The sequence below is a fragment of the Giraffa tippelskirchi genome, chromosome 11 (assembly GCF_054371585.1).
Source record: "Giraffa tippelskirchi isolate mGirTip1 chromosome 11, T2T-mGirTip1v1.2.pri, whole genome shotgun sequence".
Classification (NCBI taxonomy): domain Eukaryota; kingdom Metazoa; phylum Chordata; class Mammalia; order Artiodactyla; family Giraffidae; genus Giraffa; species Giraffa tippelskirchi.
Window position 1 is genome coordinate 133,613,827 of NC_137285.1, and position 13,319 is coordinate 133,627,145.

The 13,319-nt window shown below is 39.3% G+C and overlaps 1 protein-coding gene and 1 pseudogene across 4 annotated transcripts in view; both read right to left on the bottom strand.

Moving 5' to 3' along the window:
* The window catches only part of LOC145526911 (uncharacterized), a 192,468-nt gene that overhangs the window by 137,333 nt on the left and 41,816 nt on the right, over positions 1-13,319 (bottom strand). The window lies entirely within an intron of this gene.
* Positions 2,155-2,911, bottom strand: LOC145525318 (ATP synthase peripheral stalk subunit OSCP, mitochondrial pseudogene; annotated as a pseudogene). Its single transcript, XR_014068101.1, has one exon. The product of XR_014068101.1 is annotated as an ATP synthase peripheral stalk subunit OSCP, mitochondrial pseudogene (transcript).

The following is a 13,319-nucleotide window of genomic DNA, read 5'->3' on the forward strand; positions in this document are numbered from 1 at the left end:
CCAGAAGTGAGACTTAGGCAAGACTGTGGAGTAACTCCTGCCAGAAGGCTTTCTATCCTTTCATTCTGAAGTTTTCCCTTAAATCCTACAAACCACCCAGTACCCTCCCAATAAGTTCTCTTTTCTATTTAAGATAGTGGTTTGCTGCATACTGATCTACTTCAAAACTTAATGGCTTAAAACAATAACCATTCATTTGCTCACAGTTCTATAGATTGGCAACTTGAGTAGGACCCAGCTGGGATGGTGTGTCTCTGCTCCACGTGGTACCAACTGGGTTTATTTCAACATCTGCAGTCAGTGGGAAGATCTGCTGGGGGCTGACCCTGGATTGCCTCACTGACTCACTGATTTGGGAGCTGGCTGGAGCCATCAGAGGGAACACATCAGTTCTCCACGTGGCGTCTCATCCTCCATAGGCCATACTGGAGAGATGCTCAAAGAGAACAAAAACAGAGCTGCAACTTCCCTGACATCACATTCTATTGATCAGACAGTTTAAAACCAGCCCAGATTTAAGGGGTGGAAAAAGAGACTTCATCTGTTAATGGAAGGAGTGACAAAGAAACTTTCCCAGGTAAAGGGGATACAGGGAGACATGATTCACTGGGGACCATTACTGTATGAATTTACCATGGTAGAATTCATTTCTGTTGCTTGCAACCTAAGAATGATAACTAATCCATCAATCTGTGTAATGGGACATGGAACACATTAGATTTGGAAGGCCTCAACATTTAGGACATTTTCCCTGTTTCTATCTCACATATTAATGAGATTATTTGGAAATAATGTGGTATCATGGTAGTGGGACTGTAAGAAGAATGAATTTAAAGTGAAATTATCATGTTTCAAGTCTTGCCAGCTATTTAGTTATGTAATTTTAAACCTACATAATCTGTGTGACTTCATTTACATGTATGAATGAATGGATGAATGGATGGATGAAATGGGGTGATACGATTTGCCTGAATTGCAAATATTGTGGTGGATATGAAATACAGTAACTGTGTGAACTACAGGAAATCTTCACTTTGTACTGTAGTACAGGATCATAAAATGATCACACAAGTTGATACTGTGCAAAACTGTCTTAATGGAAAACATTATAATTGTTCCATGACTTCTAAACATTTTTGTCAAAACATTACAACCTCTTTCACTATTGGTTATAAACGTATCAGGAAATGAAAAAAAATAACACAACTGTTTTTGCTTAGTATGCTATCATTTAAACTAGTAAAAACACTAAAAATAAAGTATCTTATTTATTTGTAAAAAAAAAAAAAACTTAACAAGATTAGCTTGGGTAGTGTTTGCCTTCTTTTCATCATATAAGTGACAATGTGGAATGAGGATCTTTTCTATGCCTTGGCAAATTGTCACACTGCTTTTTAAGTTAGCATCTGCTTCCAACGTTTTATCCCTTATATTTTCAGGGACATGAAATGTCTCCAAGAGTTTCTTTTATGTGAATTTTTTTGCTGGTGTCACTGCCTCTTGGATATTTTTATCCTTTCATACCATCACTTTCCTTATTTATGTCAGTAAACTTGTCAGTAAACTAAGTTCCTCTGGATGCACGTCTTTCGAAAGGCAGTAGTATCGGCATTCCCACAACCAACTCTTTCTTCTACGTTCCATTTATGTTTGACTCAAACTTCATTTTCAGCATTATTACTTTTGTTTCTTTTGTTGAACTGTCATTTTTGCTGGACTATTTTTTCTTTTAACTATTCATATTGTAAAATGTCACATGAGTTTATCGCTGGGAAACAAATGGGCAACACAAATACACACCTTGCTGTCCGTTTGTGAACTGTAACAGGTGCACAGTATCAATCACTGCAAGAAGTGACAAGATTGGTCACTGATCATAATGTGCATCTGTCACTTACGTAGTGACTTGTGGACCAAAGAGTGGCAATGTTTGTACTTTACACAACTTCTCAGTGAATATATTTGGTAACTGAAATTTGAACCATGTTGCTGGGAAACTGATGTTATTTAAATTGTGGTAACTGAAATGTGTGCATATAGAACTATGCAAAGTAAACCATTTTAAAGATGATGTTGAGTTTAATTACTGCTACAGTTGTTATTAGAGAGAGAAAGAGTAGACCTCATTTTTACTATATTAAAGAAGGAGTTCAGTTTTTGTTTTTGTTTTTTTCTGTTCAGGGAGCATTTTATTGTTGCTCCAAGTTTAAGAACTTTCACTTTTAGAAAATCAATACTTTTACAGAATCTCCCGCATTGCTCTGCTCAGCTTCTGAATCTTGGTTTTTGCAGACATATCAATGTATTTCTCTCCAATACAGACAATCATTCCATCCATGATTGATGGATCAATCTTAACTTCCAATTTCAAAACCTGGCCTCTACTTAGGAACCTCTTCAGGATTGTTTTCAATTCAGTAAGAGTGGCTTCATCTAAAGGAGATGCAGTGGTAACTGTGCATGGTACTTCTCCACGGTGGACACTCATCGTGGTAGAAGATGCGGAAATCACTGCAGGGGTATTATTCAAACGACCATTTTCAGCAAGCAAATTGATCAGGTTGGACGTGAGGGGAGACAACTTCTCTTTCGCTGTCATTTAGGCTTTTCACTTTAACGAAACGCTTTCCATAGGGATTCATAAGAGAAGCAGCCATTTTGGGTTCCTTCAAGATTTGTCCTACTCTCAACAATTCCTTTTCTACTTGCTCCAGTTTATTCTGTTTAGATGCAGCAGAATAAAGAGCTGTGGCATAGCGAACTTCGATGCCATATATCTGAACAGGTGGCCTCACAAGCTTGGCAAATGGCCTGACCACAGATGTACTGAAGCATCGCACCTGCTGGGACAGCCCGGACACTGCTGGCGCGGCCATCTTCTCCTGGCGGCTGTAGGTCAAACCCGAGTTGGCGAGAGCAGGAGTTCAGTTTAATTTAATCACTATTAGGCTCCAACAATTTTCATCTTTGCCACTGCAAGGTCCGAAGATTAGTACTAAGTGCAAGCAGACAAAAGGGGAGGAAGAAGGACTGAAAAAAAAAACAAACACCTGCCTCTTAACCTTTCCACAAAGAGGAAAATGGAATACACCAAACCCAAAGGTCATACCAGAGTGAGGAAAGATATTATCCAAATTAAGTAGCTCTTTCTACTACTCTTTACTTCCATGGCCAGAAGGAAAATATTTCAATAACTTTCCAGGAATGGGGCTGGTAATCTCCCAATATTCATTTGCCTTTCTTAGTAGCAGAATGCCAATTTTTGGCTAGTTATGCTGCTACCCAGAATATTGCCCAGCTTCCCTTGCAGCTAGTTGTGTCCACATGACTTAATACTGTCCAATGAAATACGAGTGAAAAGATTGAGGGGTTGGGGGCAACTCCTTAAAAGGAGCTTATTCTATTAGGAGAAGCAACCTTTTGTCCTTCCTACTGACTAGAATGTGGGCAAGACATTAGAAAGCCATCTGTGACTAGGAGGCAATGTTGAGAATGGAAGTCAGGCATTGGGATGGTGGAACATAAATAAAGATGAGAGCCTGAGTCCTTTGTGGTTTTATGCAAACATCATACCAACCATGGGCTCCTCTCTCCACACTACTTTATGTGTATTTAACCCATTCTTTCTTACCCACATCTGAACACAGTTCCTAACTGATAAAACAAATACTCTTATCTAGCCAATGGGCTGTATCAGTGACCTAAGTAACAATGACTGACTCTTGCATCATTCTATACAACGAAGGTCCCAAATGAGGCACAAACCCATGGGCAAAACAATACCCTACACGTGGTGTTGGATATTTAGGGGAACAAAAGCTTATGGTTGTTTGTAAAATCCTAAAACAGATTCTGATAATCAAAACTCAAACACAGACCTGACTTAGAAACTGTTTGGACAGAAAAAAAAAAAAGGATGAGAGGGAGGGAAAGAAAGTACTAGCTCACAGCCAGCTTGTTGTGAATCAGAGAGTATGGGTGGGAAACAGAAGTCCCAAAATATAATTCAATATAAGGCTGCCCTCATGTAAGGGTCTAGAGGAAAACAAAGGAGGTCCAGCTCAGTGCTGGTCTCCCATTAAAAGGGACATTTAACAAACAGAGGTAAATTGAGGTTATACAACAACCAAGGTGATCTGGACTTCCCATTTTGTGAAGGATGGGAGAAGGAACTGGGGTTATGTACCTAGGAGCAAAGAAGACACAGAAGAGGTATGACTGGTGTTTCAAATAGGTGAAGTGATGTCTTGTGGAAGAGGACTTTGTATTAATCTGCATGGTTTCAAGCACTGGAACTAATGAGTGAAATAAAACATATTTCAACTCAATAAAAGGAAAAAACCTTCCAAAAATTAGAATTTTCCAAAACTGTAATGCACTTCTTTGTAAGGTAGTGAGTTATCTGACATGGCAGTGGATCTTTTTAAAAGTAGGGACCATAATGGAATTTAGGACTTTTTCTGAAACTCAGGATAGAAAATGAAAACTCTGTTGTATCTTCAAATCTTTGAAAAAATGAAGTGATTTTGATTCTAGGATGACGATCAGTGAAGAAGGAGGTTGCATTGGATGGGAAAATGACCCAGGTGGCTCTTCCAATCTTATTGCGCTATTAATCCTGTATTTTCCTGTTACATGTAAAGTAGTTAATATGCAATGATCCAGGTGTTGAACAAATGCTTCCTGAAGAAAATTATGATGATTGTAGTGGCCAGAACTCTTCCACCTGTAAGTGGATGAAACCAGATTAGACTAGTCTGGGGGTAAAAATAAGAAATTCAATGGCAGGGGTAAATCGCATTTCAAACTCAAACAATGTGGTCAGACTCTTTCTCCACTTCTTGGATCAATTCTCTCCAAGCTGGCATCAGGCAGACTCCTACCATGGAGAAGCCTAGACCACCTCAGTTTCATACGTCATTCCCTAGCCTAGAAATTTCAATGGACAGAGAATTCTTTTTTACTCAAAAGTCTTATATAGTTGACTTGGACTAACTTGACTTCAAACACAGCTCGTTGTTTATCCAATTACTGTGGACTTGGATTGACCAGCTTGGGTCACATGAACTGAGGACAGGGCACAAATGGTTTCCACAAGGAAAAGAAGCTTCTGATGTACAGATGCTGTGAAGATAAAAATAATAAATGTCCACCACAATGACACAACGAATGCAGTAGATTTTTTTAATGGCAACTTCTGGGCCTTTTATGAATCTCAAAATAGGAACGAGAAACACCGTTGTACCATTTTGCTTGTTTTGCTGTGGTTGTTGTTGCTCACACCGTGCAACATGCTGAATTCTAGTTTCCCAACCAGAGTTGAACCTACAAACCTGCAGTGGAAGTGCAGAGTCTCAGCCGCTGAACCACCAGGGAAGTCCCAAAGCACATGAGAATATGAAGTGAATTTGATTCTAGCCCTTAATCTAAAATTCTAATACTCAGGCAAATAATAATTTTAACATGTCTGTCTTTTCACCAATTCCCTCTTTTTTTTCTTAAGATGCCTCTGTTCACAGCTTTATCAGACAAAGTAATAGCAAATGAAGAGAAAAGCCTAAAATGTTTATTGAAGTGGATGAAGGCATGGCATATAAAGAAAAGTTATTCATTAACAGTTGAAAAAAATCTTTATATTTAATATTTAGATGACATATTTCTACTTCAAGAGAAGTAAACATTATAGTCATGAATAACAAACAGAAACACAAACTCCATTTATTTGTAAAATAAACTCATTTTCTTTTCATATGAATGCAAAAACTGACCGAATACCATATGTTCTATTTGCCATGATTCTAAGACAGCAAAGATATACAATTTCTAGATCATTAACTTGTCCTCCTATTTTTCCATGTCTTACAGTTCTGCTAGGTAAATGTTCATTCCTTCACTTTGATAATGCTACTTTTTATAGGTTTGGTATTTCATTTGCTCAATTACTCCATGCAAAACTACTGCAGCCAGAAAGTGCAGGTATGGAGAAGAAAAGGCCCCACCCCACAGTTTCCCTAAAAGAACAAGAACTCAGGACTACACTCCCAGTGGTTTCAAACAAAAGGGGGTTTTGTCTTTTGCTAGTTTCAAGTTTGAAAAAGGCATCCGTACCCCCTCATTTTATATCGCTGTAGCCAGGCTGAATGCCACAGTATTCAGGATAGCACAATGGTACAACATAGCAGCGTGTCAGCTCTGTAAGTAGTGGGCGGGAAGACAGGGAAGAGGAAAGAGTCCCTGTAGTCACATGGAAATCGTGGAAGCGTCCCTAGAAGGGAAAAGGAGCGATCATGGGGCTCTAGGTGATCTGCATAAAATCAGAGATGTAGCAATAAATCCCAAAATTAGATCTGAAAAATATAATTCAGGGTCATGGGAATGATACAAGAGAGAGAGATTCTGAGGTTAAAGTAGCCAGGTATCACAAAAACCTGAGTTTTCCATTTTTATTACACTGCTTAGCTATCCACAGAGATTTCTTCCAGCCAGCTTAATCTTTTCAAAATGGTTTCATGAGACTGAGAACATTTTGAAAAAAAAAAAATGTACTCAACTTCTGGGACAAGCTATAGAATTCACACTAAATAGCATAGTCTATGTGACTTAGAATATAAGTCATCAGTAGATGCTTACCCAAAAACCAAATAGGAGCTAGTGTACAAGCTGAACACAGAAACACGCTAACAGGATAAAGGGGGAAAGCAGTAACGAGAGGTACAAGAAAATGCAGCAACTCATGACAGGGGCATGCCTACACAATTATAAATCTACTACTTCTCTTTCGGAGATAAACTCAGGAGTTTATAAAACAGACATAGCAACTACAAAAAGACCACCATGATTTATTGAGCATGAATAAATCCTTTAATAAAAGCTTTGGAGGACTTCATCGAATTCTTTCTAGAGGTAGGCATTAATATCATCTCCATTTTATAGAAGAAGAAAGTAGATTTCTGAGAATTTTTGTGTAATTTCTTTAAAATCACATAGCTAGCAAACACAGAGCCAAGATTTTAACCCTGCCAGTTTGATTCCCAATTCTGTGCTTTTAACCACGCACGAGTGCTTTTTTCTTAAGCACTTTGCATGAACTCACTCATTTGAGTCTCATGACAATCCCAATAAAGTGAAATTATTATTTCCAGTTTTCTAATGAGAAAATCAAGAAGATAGAACCATTGTTCTAGGTCACACGGCTGGCCAGTGGCAGAGCCAAGCTTGGAACTTATGTCTCTCTGACTCTAGAGCCCTCTTTCATAGATAATATGTTACAGGCTGCTACTTGCCTATTGAAATCTATTCTCTTCTTCCTGGGAATGAGTCTGCTTAGCCAAAAACTACACTTCTATACTTTCTTAGCAGTTAGGTATGACCATTTGACTAAGTTCTTACCAAAGGAATATGAGTAGAAGCGACATGTGCAACTTCTAAGTCAAAAGGAACCCCATGATCCCAGACCTCCTCTTATTCTTTCTCATGAATTGGACCTAAGAATAGGAGGGGCCAGAATTCATTAGAACAATCAAGTTAGAATCCATCAGAACATAAAAAATCAAAATTCCTTTTACAACAGATGTACTGAAATGAGCCCAAGTCACAATATGGTACTAAGTCACCATACTGACATCACTTTAATTATCTTACTTTCATCTCTACACTGCCTATTGCCTCTCTTAGAATGCTGTTCTGGGTCATACAGTACAATCTCCTTTCCCATCTCTTTGAAAGATATCAGGAAATATTATTGGGGCCAATCTTCAATTAACACCTATCCCACGTTACCCAAAGAATCCAATTGGGATCTTTAAACTGAATCTAAGAAACCTTAAGTTTTAGTTTTAATTTTTTAATGTAAAGAAAAAAAATTCTTGTGGAAAGTAGTTTTCATAGAATTAAAGATCCACTAAAATGATCCTAACTTTTGACACTCTAACACCAAACCACATCTGGATGCTTATTTTAATGAAATGATAAAAAGTATGATATTCACAAAGATGTTCACTGAAGCATATCTAAAGCAGGGGGAAAAACTGTAAACAAAATGTGAAACAGTAGAGAAAAATAGTTAAATAAAATGATGGTTCATCCTGAGGGGAAATACGAGGCTGATATTTAAAAACAAATTCAAAAATCCAAAGCAAAGGCACTGAGAAATCAATTAAAATTTCCAGTTAATCTTTCAAAGTGATAACAAAAGATTTGCTTTGGATGATCCAGAACAACATATCCAAAGGAGGCAACATACAGTGTAGAATCACACATTCTGAAATGACATTATGGAAAAGCAAACAGACACATCCTAATTGGGTACTTCTATAGGACAGTTGACCAGGTTTTTTCAACAAGTTAATGGCATTTTTTAAACAGTGAGTCTGCTATAGATTAAAATAACGTTAAGAGATATAACAACCCACTGCAATGTACAGATCATTATTTGCATCCTCAGGTATACGAATCAAGGTTAAAGAAAGACAGTTTTGAAATAATGAAGGAAATTTGAATAGGATTAGATTATATGTAATATCTAGGAATTACTGCTAATTTTGTTAGGTATCATAATGGTACTATAGTTGAATTAGAAAACATCCATATTTTCTAGAAATGAATAATCAAGTATGTAGGGGTGAAATGACTTAAGGACTAGAACTTGCTTTAAAATACTTCAGTAACAATAACAGCTATAATGTCAAGACACAAAGCACAAGTGTACAAGCTCTGCAGTAGTCTGCCTGAGGAGCTCCAATTTTGATCCAACAGTTACTAGGTATATGACAAGTTACTTAACTTCCGAATGCCTTGAGCTCCTCTTCTGTTTACTAGTGATACCAATCACATCTCTTGTCTTAGGTTATTGTGAAGATCACATGAGATGAGCTCCGTAAAGAACTCAGCACAACATGTTAGCTACTATTATCATCATTATAAACCAGCATGCTCTTCACTCATCTAATACCCCAAATGTCACTCACCAAAAACCCTTAATCCCTTGAAATCTCTCCTCTGTCTTTCTTTCCAGGTTCCTTCTTGTTTCCTCCCTCCCTAGCCTATTTCCTTCTTCAGGACCTAGAACTTATGCTTTGATTGTTAATAATGAACTAACATTTCATTGATTTTTAAAGTGATTTTCTTTTTTAAAACTAAATTAGGAAAACTGTGGAACAAGGTAGAAAACAGGAGAATACAAAATAAACTGGCGTAATTACACCCAAGTATAAACATGGAAAAGGATCAAAGGAAAAGTAGAATATATAAATGGAGACATTCTGAATGATTTTCCTTATACCTAGTGATTCTTTCATTAGGTTCAAGCAAGGCATTTTTTTTTTAAAAAAAAAGCAAATTCCACAGACCTAAGAGACCCTAAGAATGATTGAATAATACATGTGTGTGTCTTTCAACGGAGGAGGGCATGTTTGGCTGTTACTGGCAAATCTAGAGTATAAATAGGAAGACACAGAATAATAAGGGCTATGACAATACTTCTTATTTCATTGATTTCATGGTATCTTGGGTGTGTGACCTGTGCAGTCACATGGAATCTTGTGTTTAGGAGGGCCCGGTGTGTGCGTGTGCTCAGTCATGTCTGACTTTTTGTAACCCCATGGACTGAAGTCCACCAGGCTCCTCTGTCCATGGGATTTCCCAGGCAAGAACACTGGAGTGGGTTACCATTTCCTTCTCCAGGGAATCTTCCCAACCAAGGGATCGAACCCGCCTCCTGCTTGACAGGCAGATTCTTTACCACTGGGCCACCTGGGGAAGCCCTCAGAAGGGCCCTATACTTGGTTTACTGTCCTGCTATCACCATTTTGAAATTCTTAATCTTTAAACAAGGGGCCCCACATTTTCATTTTGCACCGGGCCCCACACATTATGTAACTAGCCCTGACTCCACCTTGTGAGAGGGACACTATTGCAATTCCAATTTAAAGATGAGAAAGTTGAGGGTTAAAGGACAAAGCTAAAGTCACACAGCCATAAACGACAGGATGGATCCAGAAAGAACTCAAAGTGAAAGACAGAGAATGGGGTGAAGAGCAGAGAGGAAGCCAAGCAAGCCAGGGATCAAGAACATTATCATCCATCTGGGGGCTAGCTCCTGACTGATTAGGCAGTCAGAACTCACGGGTTTAGGCTGCGAGTTAAGGCCACCCCAGGAAGGAGTCCATTCTACAGCCCATGACAGGCTCTATATCACAAGACTGTCAGAGTGGAACACAGGAAGGGTGCAGGCATCCATTAGCCCTTCTGGAAACAGAATCCACAGGAAGGAAAGGCCAGAAGTGTTTCCCCTTAAAAACTGGCCACCTTTTGGCAGGCTCCTGTGTTCCTTGAAAAACTACAGCAGTCAAGGATTAAGATGATCCTGTCACTTTGGTAAAATGAAACTTTAAAAAACATATTTCAACACAACGCTTTCTTAGCTTGGGCAGCACAGAAAATTGTCGATCTACCCTCTGTCCTCACAATCACTCCAGAAGTCAGGCAGCGCGGCTGGCATCAACAGCACTCACGTTCTCCTTCAGACACACCCTTGGGCTTCCTGCCGCCTGATTCTGGAACAACCTAGGATCAGGAGGGTCATCTTGACAATGTTAACAAAACACAGAGTCACACAAAGTCAAGGGTCCTTTCTAAGAGGTTTTGTGGCTATAACTGTTCCTTTAAATGGATCATTAGAGTTAGAGCACATTTCTACAGGGGGAAAAAAATTTTAGACATCAGGGCAACAGTGAGTGCTCAGATTAGAATTAATAATAAGAAAACAATCCAAAGGCTGCCATCTGTAGTTTCACTTTGGGGAAGGTTAAATGAACTATATTCTACTGTGCCTGTTAAAGCCAGAGGGTGAGGCCAGAGCCCTATGTGTGGAGAGGGTTGTGAAGATTCTGAATGGTGTTCAATGGGAATGAGACTGATTTTTCAGTAAGAAGCCAGTCTGTAGGGGCCAAGCCTTAGGCAGGGAAGAAACCCCTGTCCCTCCTTGGGGTCCACTTCTCATATCCAGACCTGCCTCCTTTGCTGTGTTTGAGAGGGACACCCTCTGCCCCAGGAGGAAGTCAGGAGCTGAAGGCATAGTAGAGGCCTAGTTTCCAACTATCCTACTTCTCTGGAGCAGCTTTTTAATGTACATATTCCATGACCTACTCAAGGGCAACTGAATTGGAATTTTGAGGAATGGTCCCAGATTTTTTTTTTTTTTTAATTCATCTGTTTTATATTTCTCAGGTTACTCTTACGCAACCAGCTCATACTGATTCACAGACTAGTTTTTAGAACCACTAGTTTTCCTTTTATTTATTTATTTATTTTTTCCTGTTGCTCAGTTTATTTCCTTTTGCTATCCTTTCTGGCTTTAGGGACTTGACCACAGATGCGCATCCACTCCGCCCCTTTGCAATGCGGCAGTAGGGGGGTGGACAGCGCCCCCTAAGGAGAGAATGGGTGACTGCAGCAGCAGTTAGTGAAGTCAACCGAAAAGGGAAGTGACCAAGACTTCAGGGACCAAGACTTAGCTACTGTGAGGCTGAATCCTGCTTCAACCAGAGTAGTTCTGCATTTATCTGTTATATACACCTTGTATATTCATCTGAATTAAAGGTTCCAATGAAGGAGGAAAAAGTTTGAAAAATAATGCTTTCTAGAACCGTAACATAACCAAAACACATTTCTTCTTCAGTTACATTCTAGACAGAGTTTTGTGGGCTACCCTGAAAATCTAAATATCATTTATAACATGGATCTTGTGGGAAAATCTGAATTCAAGATGGCAAAAACACATCTCCCTCCCCACCTTCCCACTTCCCACTGACTGAGCAGCAAGATGGAATCTGTTTATGCCTCCCAGAATACCTTCAATCCCACATCCAAGACTAAAGGGATGCCTAGCTTGGAATAAAGGAAACTCTCCCTGAAGCCAGGAGGGAATCTCGAGTCCCTCCCTTCTCCCCTTATCCACGACCTGCAGTGGCCACAAGGGCTGGAGATGGTCCAATGGAAAGGGACAGCAGAGGTATACCAGACACTTCCATGCTCTGGGGCTCAGGAAACTTCCCCCAATTAGACCCTTAGCTCTACCAATAAGTGCCCCAATAAACATTTCAGACACAAAGAGGAAGCTACTGCCCCACAGCCATGAGAGTTGTTAGAGAATGTGCTCTGAATTGCTTTGAGGAGTTAGCTATGAGCATCACATGCTCCCTGGGGAAGAGCAGCATTTGTGCAGTTATCCCTGGACACAGATTAAAGCAGATCCATTTGGCAACCTTGTTCTTAACCTCCTGACTACAGTGTCCCAACCAGACGTGGCCAAAAAAACATCACAGTAAGAACTAAGGCATTGCTAACTACTTCATTTGCCAGACTTGTATTTCTCTTCTCTTTAAACTCTGTCTAACAAAATTACACTCTCGAGACTGCTAAGTCAGCACTAGGAGCCAAAAGTCCTGTCTATTCCTGGTGTTAACTGAAGAGGTGAATCAATGAAAAAAACATTAATTCACACCTGAAAACAAACCAATCCTAAGCATAAATAACCCACATTATGCCACATGTGTCTTGTGGAGGGGATACATTTATTTAACTCAAATTTCTCAACCAGCTTCATCAACAGCTCCAATAATGACCTATAATGATCTAGTAATAGGTAATGACCAGTAATTGGCAATGACCAAAACATTTGAAGGTTTATCTAGGAAACCTGAAGAAGCCTCAATTATAAAAGACTGACTTGGGCTCATTAAACTGTGTTTATTGATAGAGGGAAGTTAAGACTCACACATTTCCTCATATACTCAGGAACAAAGCTTGAAACCAACGAGGTTTAGGTAACAGTCCTCCTAATTATAAAGGACAATGTCTTGAGCATTCCAGTTAATTAAGAGATTGCCCCATGATTGCATTTGCAACACTAATGCAAAAACACTAAACTTTTTACTCATTCATATATTAAATAAGTTTGTTGTTGTTTAGTCGCTAAGTCATGCCTGACTCTTCACGACTCCATAGATTATAGCCTGCCAGGCTCCCCTGTCTATGCAATTTCCCAGGCAAGAATACTGGAGAGGGTTGCCATTTCCTTCTCCAGGGGATCTTCCCGATCCAGGGATCAAACCCACATCTCCTGCGTTGGAGGCAGATTCTTTACCACTGAATCATCAGGTAAGCCCCCACATTAAATAATAATGGCAGTCAAATATCAGGCACTATGCCTGGCCTCTTTTCTAATTACCCATAATGGACTGGTTCCAAATTGGGAAAGGAGTACGTCAAGGCTATACATTGTCATCCTGCTTATTTAGCTTATATTCAGAGTACATTGT